This window comes from Chiloscyllium punctatum, chromosome 45 (assembly GCF_047496795.1).
Source record: "Chiloscyllium punctatum isolate Juve2018m chromosome 45, sChiPun1.3, whole genome shotgun sequence".
Lineage (NCBI taxonomy): Eukaryota > Metazoa > Chordata > Chondrichthyes > Orectolobiformes > Hemiscylliidae > Chiloscyllium > Chiloscyllium punctatum.
The window spans coordinates 43,622,470-43,636,279 of record NC_092783.1 but is presented as its reverse complement, the minus strand read 5'-3'; the positions used below and the strand labels follow the sequence as shown (position 1 = coordinate 43,636,279).

Here is a 13,810-nt window from a genome sequence, read left to right as displayed (position 1 = left end):
ACAGGAAAAGGTTGGCATTTGCCGTGAGGCAATCTTTCACTTGAGACTTGGCCCCAAGAAAATACAAATGGAAAATCAAAAAGTAAAACCATTGAAATAATGGCAATGGTAATTATACAACACCAGGATCGAACTGTGAAGTTCTACTCAAACTTAATTTTTGCTCATTAAAAATGCAAACGTGAAACCCTGGTCTAGCAATCAAATTTTTAATAATACAATTGTTAATGAATAATTATTACAGCCCAGACCACAGGACTCAACTTTTGACAAAATGCCCTTTCCATCTTTTTAATCAGTCTCATGTATTTCGCATACTCCGTTAACTTTTGAAGCCATGCAAAAAAAGCAAACATTAATTTCAACAACAAAGAACGTAATTAAGTACTTCAGACATCGCACCATCCATGAATTTGCCATTTTTGCTATCAAGATTTATTGAATCCCATCTGTTTTTAACATGTGGAATCCATTAGCATGCCACCGTGCAGCACACATAAAATTGTGTTCATAGAAAATGAAGAAAGATAGCAGTGAAGAGGCTTAATCGCATTACCAGGAATTATACAGCAAGAGTCATTGAAGACTACCAGCAATAGATTAGATTAGATTACTTACAGTGTGGAAACAGGCCCTTTGGCCCAACAAGTCCACACCGACCCGCCGAAGCGCAACCTCTACATTTACCCCTTACCTAACACTACGGGCAATTTAGCATGGCCAATTCACCTGACCTGCACATCTTTGGACTGTGGGAGGAAACCGGAGCACCCGGAGGAAACCCACGCAGACACAGGGAGAACGTGCAAACTCCACACAGTCAGTCACCTGAGGCGGGAATTGAACCCAGGTCTCTGGCGCTGTGAGGCAGCAGTGCTAACCACTGTGCCACCGTGCCGCCCTTAAAAGATTAGATTAGATTCCTTACAGCATGGAAACAGGCCCTTCGGCCCAACAAGTCCACACCGACCCTCCGAAGAGTAACCCACCCAGACCCATTTCCCTTTGATTAAAGCAGCTAACACCATGGGCAATTTAGCATGGCCAATTCACCTGACCTGCATATCTTTGGACTGTGGGAGGAAACCGGAGCACCCGGAGGAAACCCAAGCAGACATGGGGAGAATGTCTGTGTGGAGTTTGCACAGTCACCCAAGGCTGGAATTGAACCTGGGACCCTGGTGCTGTGAGGCAGCAGTGCTAACCACTGAGCCACCATGCCACCCCTCATAAGGAACAGGAATAGGCCCTACAGGCATCAAAACTACCTTGTCATTCGATAAATATACGACTGTTCTGATTGCATCCTTATATCCACTTTCTACCTCTCTTTCATACTCTGCTGTCTTTCAAAAATCTGTCTAACTCAGCCTTGAAAGTAATAAATGACCCAATCTCTCCTGCTGCTGAGGAAAGAGAATTCCTAACGTTAACAACCCTCACAGAGGAATTTCTTCCGTATCCCTATCTATATCTCTTATTTTTGGACTGTATCCATTGTTCTAGATCAAACCATAATAGACAGCCCTTCAGCTCAATCCTATAAAGTCCCAACAGAATTGTATAGGTTTCAAAAAAATCACTTCATATTCATCTGAAATCCGAGTGTAGGCCCAACATTTCTTGATCAGACAACTTATTCACCTCAAGAATCAGCCCAGTGAACATTTCTGATCTGCTTTCAATGCAAATATGTCACACCTTGAGTAAGAAAATCAAAAATGCACAGCTTTCCAAGTTCAGTCTTATCAATGCCCTCTCCAGCAGTACTGAGATATCTCTTTGGTTCCTCAAAAAAAGTCAACATTTCATCTGCCTTCTAATCACTTGCTGTGTTTTAATGCTAACTTTTAATGATTTGTATGCAAGGGCATCAGATTCCTTTGCCCTACAGCATTTTGCAGCCTCTCTCCATTTAAATAATATTGCTTTTCTATTCTCCCTGTCAAAGTGGACAACCTTAATTTGATTACATACACCCTACCTAGCAAATCTTTATCCACTCACTTCAATTAAATCCCATTGCAGATACTTTGTATTCTCAGTTTTCTTTTTACCTATTTTTGTATTATCAAGAAAACTGCCTACAAGTCCACTCCTTCATTTCTCCCTTGGAAATAGTGAGATCCATGCAACAGTCTGCAAGTTATGACTTAACAGTTTACAAACTGGTTACAATTTGCCAATTCAGTGACTGTACACCAACCAGATAGTTGGAACTCCAGGGCAAGTAACTCATCTCCTGATTCCCCAAAGACCGTCCACCATCTACAAAGGATAATTCAGAAGTATGATGGAATACTCTGCAGTTGCTTGGATGAGTGCAGCTCTAACTCAAGTAATCCAATACCATCCATGACAGAAGTCTGTTTGATTAGTATCCATTTACATGATGCACTGCAGCAACTTACCATGATGCTTTCAACAGCACCAACCAAACCCACAAGCTATCACCTAGAAACTCAAGGCAAACAGATACATGGGGTCACCACTCCCTGCAAATTCCCCTCCAAGCCATCCTGAATTGAACTATATCATGTTTCCTTCTCTATCACAATTAAAATTCTGGAACTCTCTTCCCAATAGTATTGTGTGTTTACCTTTCCCACCATTGGGCAGTTCAAGAAGGCAGTTCACTATCACCTTGTCCAAGGGCAATGGGAAATGGGTAATACATGCTGGCAGAGATAGCTACACCAACATACGATAAAGCAAATTACAAATACGCATTCATTCTTTCTGCTTGCTGTAAATGAACTTATCCTCTAACCTTTACTAACATAGTACCAAACAGCACAATCTCTCACCTTACTCAATTACCCTATATTCTGACACCATTATCAAATGCTTTTTGGAACTCCAAGTAAATTACATCTACTGGCTACCCTTAGACCAAACCGATTGTTTCATCTTTGTAGAGCTCTAAATATAAAAACATAGCATCAGTGCTAATTCTTTTGCACCACATGGATCCTTGCTGTTACTTTCAGACTTTTTCTGAAACGCAATTGTTTACCAGTGCATCACTGGCTGTTTCTTTGGACTACAAATTACTGGAAAAGAGTTATACTATTCTACAAGTCATCTTCTTAGAGACCACCTGTGAAATACACTTGGTCAGAATTTTCAACGTCCAGAGACTTCAACTTTCCAAGGGCTCAGTTAATTGATCTGGGCAGTAACACTGACCAGGTCAATCATGGTCCACCCCTCGGTTTATGCTGGATTACCCAATTTTGTTTTTGTCCAGATTAGGTTGTATTGATTTGAATTTTTACAAGGTATGAGATATCTTCAGTGGCAATTTCCACATCAGCCATTCTTGAAAACAGAAAAGCCAGTGATCAAGATTCACACGTCCCTGATTCAACCTCCATGTAACAGGTATTGCAACCTTTCGTGGCCAACAGATACATTGATGTGACAGAGTTATTGTACACTAGTGACAGGTCCATTCAGACTCTGTTAAGTAACGCAGGGCAAATTTTTCATGCAGAATGCTGAAAAAGGGTCTCATGGCCCAGGTGGTAAAGTTCCACTGAAGGGCCCTACACTCTTATTGACTGCATAGGCGCATGGATTTTGTTACGTAAAAACAGAGCAGAAACAGCTGTTAGGGGAAACACCATTAAATAGAAACAACTATCTCTGGAAAACTCAACCAAATGTATTTCTTGAATTGGACCATTCTTTCAGTGAGAAAGCTATTGGAACATATCAATACATATTTCTATGATTCTTAAAGACTAAAGCAAATAAAATAATCAAATTAAATCAACAGACATTTATTCTGTGAAATAGTTAATCATCCAACATTCATGGTATTTTGTTCAGGTGGAGTACTTGACTTTAGATGACAGTGAATTTACCATTAATAAGATGCCCAATGGTGTATTATTGGTTTAATTATCCACTTTTAAACTAGTTTGGGCTAACAGTAGACTAACACTAACAATTTGCACCTTCTATTGGAGAGATTAGAGCACTGGTGATGAGGGGGATGACATTTCTAATATTAGCCATGAAATTATCCTCATTTTTTTACCCCCACTACCATGATAAGTTAAAAGGCTGCTTGGATTCTCTATTTAGGCTTTAATTAAACTATTTAAAACCATGGCTCTGTATAACTTCTGATATTGTTAACCCAGTGAAGGCAAGATGAGGTTACAGTAGAATGATGTCATGCCCAACACCAAACCCTCATTGGTCTGTACGATATAGTTTGACTCCCTATCGACAAAAAAGGTGCTGTGTGACTACCCAGGAACAGGCACTTTAAAAGGTGCATATGGAAAACATTATCAATGAAACCAGCATAACTATGTTACTGACTGTCAATGCAGACTACTCTATCATTTTTAATTGTTCCATTACAAAAAAGCTGTGCTACATCACTGTGCCATGCTGTCAGAGTCATACCAGTCTAGCAGGGTTTGGATTAAGATTATTTCAGAATCTCAGCCAGTAGTTTTGGCCTCTGTACTTAAGAACACACTTGCATTGGAGGTGATACAATGAAGGTTTATTACTGTGAAATGAGAAGGCTGAACGCTGGTAAAAAGTCGAATAAATTGGGCCTACATTTTCAGGAATTTTGAAGAATAAGAGGGGACTTCATTGAAGCATGCAAGGTTCTGAAGGAACTTAACCAGGTTAACACAGACGGTATCTTCCCCACATTGGGGAATTTAGAACACAAGGCCACAGTCTCAGGATAAGGGATTGATTGTTAGAACTGGGGGTGGGGAGGGGTAACGCTTCTTCACTCAAAAGGGTTATGAATCTTTGGAATTCCCGAACCCATATTTCTGGGGATGCTCTATTGTTCATTATACTTATAGCAGAGATAGATTTTTGGATCCTCATGGAATAAAGTGCAATGGAGAGAACAGGAAAATGAAGTTGAGGTTGAAGATTATCAAAGATCACAATGAATGTTGAAACAGATGGGAGGGGCTGTACATTCTACTTCTGCTCCTATTTCTTACCTTCTTAAGAAAGCTCCACTGCACACTGAGCCCACTGCTATAGGGATAGACATGGAGGCACACTAATCACCTTCAAAAATCAAATGCATCTCACTTTAAAAATAAAATATTTTGCCTAATTTATTTGAAGCTTCCAGAATTACCATGGCACATACAAACTCCATCAGGGTAGAAAACTATTGAATATATTTTACTTTCCTGCAAAGTTAGCATGGCCTGGAGAGCTAAAAACAAAATAAGCATACACCATGTATTAGTCATAATGGTTTTGAACTTGCACAGGTATAAAGTACTGAAAATGTGTTGCTGGAAAAGCGCAGCAGGTCAGGCAGCATCCAAGGGACAGGAGAATCGACGTTTCAGGCATAAGCCCTTCTTCCACCCGAAATGTCGATTCTCCTGCTCCTCAGATGCTGCCTGGCCTGCCGTGTTTTTCCAGCACCACATTTTCCAACAATGTATAATAAATACCCTGTAAACAAGATTTGGATAGAAACTTTAAAAAAGACATATAAGCAACATTCAAAAGGGGTTTCTGTATTCTTAATATAGTGTATTAATAACAAGAACTAATCTACATTATCATAACACCCTTCACATCCTCAGGATGTCCCAAAGCATATTAGGATCAATTTGCTTCTTTTGAACCGTAGTAACTATTGTTCTGCTGGCAACCACAGTAGCCTATCTGCACATTGTAAAGTCACAGAAAGCACAATAAAATAAACAAACTGTTAACCTATTTTTGGCACTGATTGTAGAATAAATAACGGCCTGGAGACCAGAAGGACATCCTTGCTTTTCTCCTCCCCATATAGTGCCATGAGATCTTTTACGCACACCTGAAAAAACAGATCTTTGTTTAAAATCGGATCCAAAAGTTGGCACCTCTGGCAATGCAATACTCCTTCTCAGCAAAGTGTCAGCTCAGATTGTATGCTCATACCTTACAGTGAAGCTGTAAACCCAGGACTCTCTCAGGTGAGACTGCTACTGATGGAATAAGGCTGAATCTCTAAAACCACAACATAATACAAAAGGTGAAGAAAGGGCAATTGTTGAAACTTGCATAATGTTCCCACACTTAAACCTATCTTAGAGATTACATATTTTCACCACAAATTGAAATGTTTTGGCATACAGAAGCAAGAGTCATTGCTAAGAAATCCATCTTTTTACAGGCAGCTAACTCCTAGTGTAAGTTTAGTTAAGAATATTTAAGGAGCAATTCCAAAATAACGATTTCCTCTAGAAATCCTTTTTCCTCAAAATCATATCTTTTCTGCTTTATCAAGATTCAGCAACACTAACAGCTATATTTTCATCCATACTATCAAAAGTAATAAGTGGAATGCTATTTCCTCACCTTTTCAAAAGTAAGTTATCAAAGCTCTGCAATATTTTGTGAACAGAAGTACTGATGTTGGCAAGATTTTCACATTCTTGAACAGCCGAAGAATTGGAGAAGTGGATATAAAGAGGCCATTGTCACCTGCAACTTGCACAGGACCTCAATTTAATAAATGCAAAGCCCGATTCCCAAAACCTCCAAAATTGTAATTCAAAACTTACTTTATTCTTCGTATATTAATTGGTGTAGTTGTGCCCTTAATACTTCCATCATTACTGTGCTTTGATATATTTAATGATATATTCCCATTTAGTCCCATTGTGTACTTTTGGTGGGGCTGCATGAGTAGTAATTATCATTGCAAAGCTGGCAGTCAATCAAAAAATCTCAACATCCTCCAATAAATTGCTATAAAGTTCAATCCAAGAGAAACCTGCATCACATTGTCTTTTCTATCTTCCAGTCAGTACATTACCCAGTGATCCACACATAATTGCAAAACTATCATGGAAGCTCAGGCACAAATGTCAACAAATCATAGATCTTGCTATCCATGCCCTCAATAAAGGCCAAATCCAAAATCAAACCTTATAGCTCATGGTTGTACATGAGCCTTCCATCTCAAAATGATCATGTGGTATGAATTTATAGAGTTGAAAAGTGAATTTTCCTTTTTGCTTGTTAAACATGCACTTTTAAAAAAAATACACACCAAAAACAATGAATTATTAACACAAGCTTCCTTAAAACAACCAGAGAAAGCTTTCTCATTCCCAACATTAGTTGAAGAATAATGATCGCTATGAGTTTCTGATCTTGTATTTGATCTGGATTGGAAGGTTTGATCCAAGAGCTCCCCCAATTGCTCAACTGGTTTAAGTTCTCTGCCTTATGCATTAAAACATCCCACAACCCTTGGGCTGGACCCTAATTATTGATCTCTTATGGAAAAACAGTTCCTTCCCCTTTTTGTTCCTCCTTTTCTTTATTTAAGTTCACTTATTAAAATCTACCTGACCTAATGTTTACTTATTTGGCTCATTGCCAAATTTTATTCTCTAATGCTCCTGTGAAGTGCTTCAGGATGCTTTATTACACTAAAGATGCTGTGTTAATGGAGGTTGTTGGTATTATTGCAACAGGTCACTACAATTGGCCCCAACACTCTACATTAGGAATGGAGAATGTAAATCAGCCAAGGCTTTTGCTGATGGTCACTGTGCTTCAATCCCTGCCAAAAAAATTGTACATTAGGATTTTTGAGCACAAACACATTGAAGAATTGGCTGAGAATGCCTGACCATCAACAATTCTGGCACTCTCTACCTAAATAAAGCATTCCCACTTACGCAATGTGCAAAAGGGAAAGACGTCACTTGTGGTTATTCTCCAGAAGTGTGAAATTCCTTCTGAAGACAAGGGGAGTTAATTGGATGGTGGGACAGGGTGGGGGTGGAGGTGAAAGAAGGTGGTGATGGTGGAAAACGTTGCACCTACTGTGGTTTCAGTTGGATTAACAGGTTTGCTGTCTCTACAGCTTTGCATATTAGCATTCCCACAAATTGAAGTGGTATAGCAAATTCCTGCAAATATTTACTTTACCAAGATTTGACTGATTTGAAAAATAAATTAGCTAATACAATCATTTGAACAGACAACTGTTAATCTCAGACTTCACAGCAGCATTTGTTGCACAAATGTATAAAGACACATCACAATGCTAAATAATCGACTGTAATCACAGAAGGCAGTCATACATCTCCAAGTGAAATTCTCATCCATTTGGTCATTCAAGTTTACTGACTCTGTTTTGAACAGTTAATTCAGTGGAGCACTAAATCTAATGCAGCACATATCACCACAAAACAGTTTGGGGAGTTACATGCAAGGGGAAACTGCAAAGTCAGTGACAACTCGGGAAACAAATTGCCTATCACCCAATACGAAGACATGTATTGGAAGAATACACAACTTGGAGCATTGATCCTTACATATAAAATCCAGGTGTGTGGAACACCTTATTACAATCACAGGTAAGGATAACAAATTTTCTGCTCATTTTTCTGATGCAAGAAACTCAAATAAAACAAGAAAATCTAGACTGCGGTACGTAATGAGACATTCTTTCAGGCAACCCTTCTGGAATGGCGGTTTGGTGGTGATGGTTTAGGGTGGGGGATATCTTTCCCCCTCCTTCCCCTTTCAGTTTTCTCATACTGTCTCTACTTTTCAAACTCAATTTTCTGGCTCATTCATTCAAAAGATTGTGGCATGTCAGAAGTGTGCCAACAAAGCAGATGAGTACACTTTTGGATTTGTTCAAATACTTGCCCACATAAAAACTATAAGTTCCTATTGCCAGAAAACAACAATCTCTGATAATCAGGTTATAAATTTGCCAGTTGTCCTGTTAAAATACAGGACTCTATTCAATGCTTTTGTTTTGCTCTTTGTTTGAAACAAAAAGCGTTATTTCTCTAGCTTCCCTTTCGGCATTATTCGCTTTACCTTCCAGCTCCTGCTTACAAGCACATCTGTAGACATGGTCAGTGATGATTCCTGAGCCACCAGGAGGCACATTTGAGCAGTACAATTGTCCTGCACTTCCCCCTACTGTGAACAATTTCTTTCTCGACAGAGCAACCTGACCCCTAAAGAGACGCCCAAGGATGAATGTCAGTTCAACAAAAAAAAAGTACAAGCCAAAATAAAAAGTCTGGAAGATATCGCCAGGAATAGGTTTTAAAATTGCTTTTGGATATAGATAGTAATTCAGGTCATTTGCAAGAAGAAATATCGCTTTCGGGCATTTTCCTATCACAGTAGATTCTGTTTTCCTTCTGAATCTGCTCCATAGCTGTAGCACATACAATGTAATTAAACAGATCCCTTTTGGCTATATCCATCAGTAGAGGAAAGTAACAGAAATAGACATCTGTTACTGCTATGCATTGATCCAACATCCCCGATGTGCAGGGAACTGTACAACACTGTTTGCTACACAGTATCAAAGAATAAGTAAATGTACTGTAGAAGAACTTCAGTAAATACAGACTCCCCATTATGTTTTATTCATATAGATTTCCCCTCTATATTTTCAAACCATCTTTCTTGCTCTTGCCTTATTCAAACCTTGTAACTGACAGAACGTTTCCTCGCACATGCTTCCCCTTGTTACTCTTTGAACCGAATCTGACTCGAAACACCTTTACCTTCCCTACAGATCCCTGTAAGCCCAGTATTACATTCAGCTCGGGTGCATTCAGACTCGCCCGAGGTTTCTACTTCTCCGCAACAATTTATTTCGAAAGCCACGAAGATAGCTTTCCCAACTGTAGTCAAAAATGTCAAACTGCGATAATACACGAGCAAGAAATAAAGGAGTTATTAGGAAGTGGTTGGTCAGCACACAAGCTACTGACACATTTCAAAATGCCTAATTCGCCCTTGTTGAAATACTATTAGGAATGAATTGACAGATTTATTGCAATTTCATCCGAGTTGGAGCCTCCCATCTGCTTTTTCTGTAATCTCCCCATCGATCAGTCACTTGCCTTTCTCAATGCCAGTCTCTCCATCCTCTGTACTGCAGTATATTCCAGATGGAGTAAACCGACCAGGAACTCAGTCGCTGACCTGCCGGCTGACTCTCACCCCCTCGCTTCCTCCAACGCTCCTGATGCCAAGCTCTCCAAGGCGAGCAAGTGGACACAGTTTGTGATGTTGTTGAGGCGGTGGGTTCTCCGTGCCCGTGTTTCTGGATCCCGGGACCATCTGCCTCCCTCTCGGTATCTCAGCTCTCCCAGCAAACGGGACTCCCTCATCCTCATCTTTCCGCTAGTTAACTCTGCGCAGCAACTTCTTCCCCCAGAACCTGGCGTCTCCCTTTCCCCCCCGCCCCCGGTCACCCCATATCCCTCTTTGCCTATCGCTGCACTCCGACCAGAAATGTTCCACTCACACTTGGTTTTAAAAAAAAATATCCTGTGTATTTTTCTTTCCCTTGTCTACTCCACTCTGCCCTCTCTCTCTCCACGTTAATAATTGAAAACATTTCACTCACTGCCTGTGCTTTCCTTTATTAATTCTTCTTTTCTTGCTGGCAGTTCCAATGCTCCGCTTCTGACTTGCTGCACTCCTCTCTGAGCGTGTCCCCGGCTTTCAAACCTGTACGGACTACGCTCAGCTTCTTCTTTTGAACGTAGTTCTTCAGAAGAGCTCCGTCCTTCTCTCTCTCTGTCTCTCCTGGTCCCAGCGTAGGCACAGCTCAGCCACCAGCTCATTAGCATATCGCTTATTAGAATACGTCATATTAGCATATCACGCACTCATTAGCCTATTACGTTCATTAGCATTTTGCGTGTTTATTAGCATACCTTGCCATCACTTCCACCAGTCTCCCTCTGTTTCCCCAGCAGGAGAATCAATCAGTCCCTTTTAACTCTTTAAATGTATGAATTTGCAGAAAGGATTATTTTTGTATCCCCCAATAGATCAACTCCTGATTGTTATTCCTTGGAATTCACATGGTTACCACTGCTCTGGTGGCATTAATTGTCAGTTCCCTGGCAGGGTCACTGGACCTGAAACGTTAACATCGATTTCTCTCCACGAATGCCACCTGACCCGCCAAGCTTTTCCAGCAATTTCTGTTTTGATTCTGATTTCCAGCATCTGCAGTTTTTTTCAGTTTTTAAATGTCAGTCCTTATCAGCAAGGTTGGTCCTGATTTTAAAAAGAGTTAGTTAAGCTCAGTTGGTTGGCAGTTGGTTTGTGATGCAGAGAGTTGCCAACAGTGTGGCTTTAATTCGCATATGGGCTAATCTTATGATGAAGGATTCTCCCCTCAGGTTAAACAAACACCAGTTCTCTCTCTGCAATGAGAGAGCACCCTAGAGTCTGATAGAACTATGACAATGTTACTTTTTTTAAATTTTCAGGTATGCCTACAACTGGAATGTCAACTCTTTCACTCTCCATTCATGCTGTCACCCACTGAGCACTTCCAACATTTTCTGTTCATCTTATTAAACCTTGACCTTCTCTCCCTCTGCAAGAATATGTGAAAAATTCCAGTCCAACATTCAAAAACAGGGCATATGTTTTCAAGAGTGCACAATGAACAAACCTTGTCAGTGTCGCCCACATTCTGAGAATCAATTGAGAGAAACTGAGAGATTTGCTTAATACCAACAGAGGTCCACAACCTCCTCTGTTTCTTAACTAATATTACAAAAAGAGTAATAATGGTTATTTTCCTCTGATGACACCAATCCACACACATTTGGTGCAGCATATGCCTGAAACAATGAATGTACATCATAGAAAGTTAATCAGTGAGTATTATATCTGAGACAGAACAAGAACAATACAGATTTTTGTGCAACCCCATTCTCCGAACCATCCGACCCAAACGTTGGATCCGCTACATGGATGACACCTTTATCATCATTAAATGAAAAAAAAATTAGAGGAAACCTTCAAGACCATCAATAATATCCTTGAATTGGAGATGCCAGTGTTGGACTGTGGTTTACAAAGTTAGAAAAAATCACACAACTCCAGGTTTAATCCAACAAGTTTATTTGGAAGCACTAGCTTTCAGATCGCTGCTCCTTCATTAGATGGTTGTAGCTAACAATATCCTTACTGGCATAAAATTCACAAATGAGGAAGAAAACTACAAAAACTGCCATTCCTAGATATCACAATAGAGCGAACAATCAGTGGGGAATTTCAAATCAGCATCTACAGCAAAACAACAGATATGGACCAAATACTCAACTACAGAAGCAATCATCCCAACATCCACAAACGAAGCTCCATTAGGACATTATTTCAATGAGTCATCACACACTGCAGCACCAAGGAACTACAAAGAGCAGAAGAAAAACACCTACACAGCGTTTTCAAGAAGAACGGATACCAATAAACACAGTCCACTGATTTCTCAGCAACAAACCCAAACAAGCAGACAAAACATGCCCAGAAACCCTAGCCACTTTACCCTACATCAAAAACATCTCTGAAATGACTGCCAAGCTACTCAGACCTCTTGGCATCATGGTAGCCCACAGACCCATCAACACACTTAAACAGCAGCTAATGAACTTAAAAGATGCTAAACAGACAAGCAAAACAAACATCATTTTCAAAATACCTTACAAGGACTATAATAAACACTACATTGAACAAACAGGCAGAATACTAGCCACCAGGATGCATGACCATCAACTAGCCACAAAAAGAATGACCCATTATCACTCGTATCCTTACATATGGATGAGGAAGAACAGCACTTTGACTGGGACAACACATCCATCCCATGACAAGCCAAACAGAGACATGCATGAGAATTCCTAGAAGCATGGCATTTCAACCAGAACTCTATCAACAAACACATCGATTTGGACCCCATCTACCATCCTCTGAGAAAAAGAACCAGAAATAATATCACCAAACACCCAAAAACACATAAATAGAAAGCAGGACATAACACCAGCACTTCACCAGAGGCCCACTGATGATGGTAACTGGTATGGTGACAAAACATCTGAACCTGAACCTGCAGCTCAGCAAGCAAACTCACATCCAGTTCAGAGAAAGTTCACTCAGATGATTCCTAGTATGGAGAAATTGCCATATGAGAAAAGGAGGGGGGTGGGGGTGGGGAGTACAGGTTGGGATTATATTCACTGGAGTTTAGAAGGATGAGGTGACCTCCTTGAGACATACAGAATTCGTAAGGAGCTTGACAGGATAAATGCTGAGAGAATGCTTCCCCTCATGGAAGAGTCTAGGAACAGAGGGCATAGTTTCAAAATAAAGGGTTGCCAATTTAAGACTGAGATGAGGAGGATTTTTTTTCTCTCAGAAGATTGTGAATCATTGTAACTCCTTGCCACAGAGAGCTTTGGGGGCAGAGTCCTTGTGTATAATTAAGGTTTTATTTTATTCATTCATTCACTGGATGAGAGCATTACTGGCTAGGCCAGCATTTATTGTCCATCCTTAATTGTCCAGAGGACAGTTAAGAGTCAACCACATTCCTTAAATCTGTTCTCATATGTAGGCCAGACCGAGATACATTCTCAAGCAGTAGGGAAATTAAGGTTTATGGGGAAAGGGCAGAAAAGTCGATGTAAGAAACACTGCATCAACCATGATCCTATTGATTTATGAAGCAGGCTCAAAGGACCAAATGGCTTATTCTTGAACTGTACCTTTTGGTCTTGTAGAGTTAGAAATGAAAAATCCTGCATCAACACCAGAGCACATATTTTAAGACATGTGTGAGAGGGGTTGTCTTATGCTACAGTGGCTGGTGTCTCTGCCTCTGAACTCAAAGCTGCAGGTTCAAATCCCATTCCAGGTATTTGATGGCCAAGAAAGATGCGTTCCTAATGTGGTTAAACAGTGTTGTAAATCCTTGCAACATATACCAGTGGCAAGTCGTAAGAATAAGAGA

General features: G+C 40.2%; 1 protein-coding gene across 3 annotated transcripts in view; it reads right to left on the bottom strand.

Annotated features, from left to right (window-relative positions):
- Positions 1–10,610, bottom strand: part of plxna2 (plexin A2) — a 494,314-nt gene extending 483,704 nt beyond the window's left edge. For 2 of the 3 annotated variants that reach the window (XR_011955408.1, XM_072563600.1), the window contains exon 1: positions 10,406–10,610. The gene's annotated coding sequence lies outside the window, so the exon portion shown is untranslated. Of the gene's footprint in view, positions 1–9,896; positions 10,164–10,405 lie in introns of those variants that run through there. The other variant, XM_072563601.1, reaches the window with a different exon arrangement.
- Between the last annotated feature and the right edge of the window lie 3,200 nt (positions 10,611–13,810).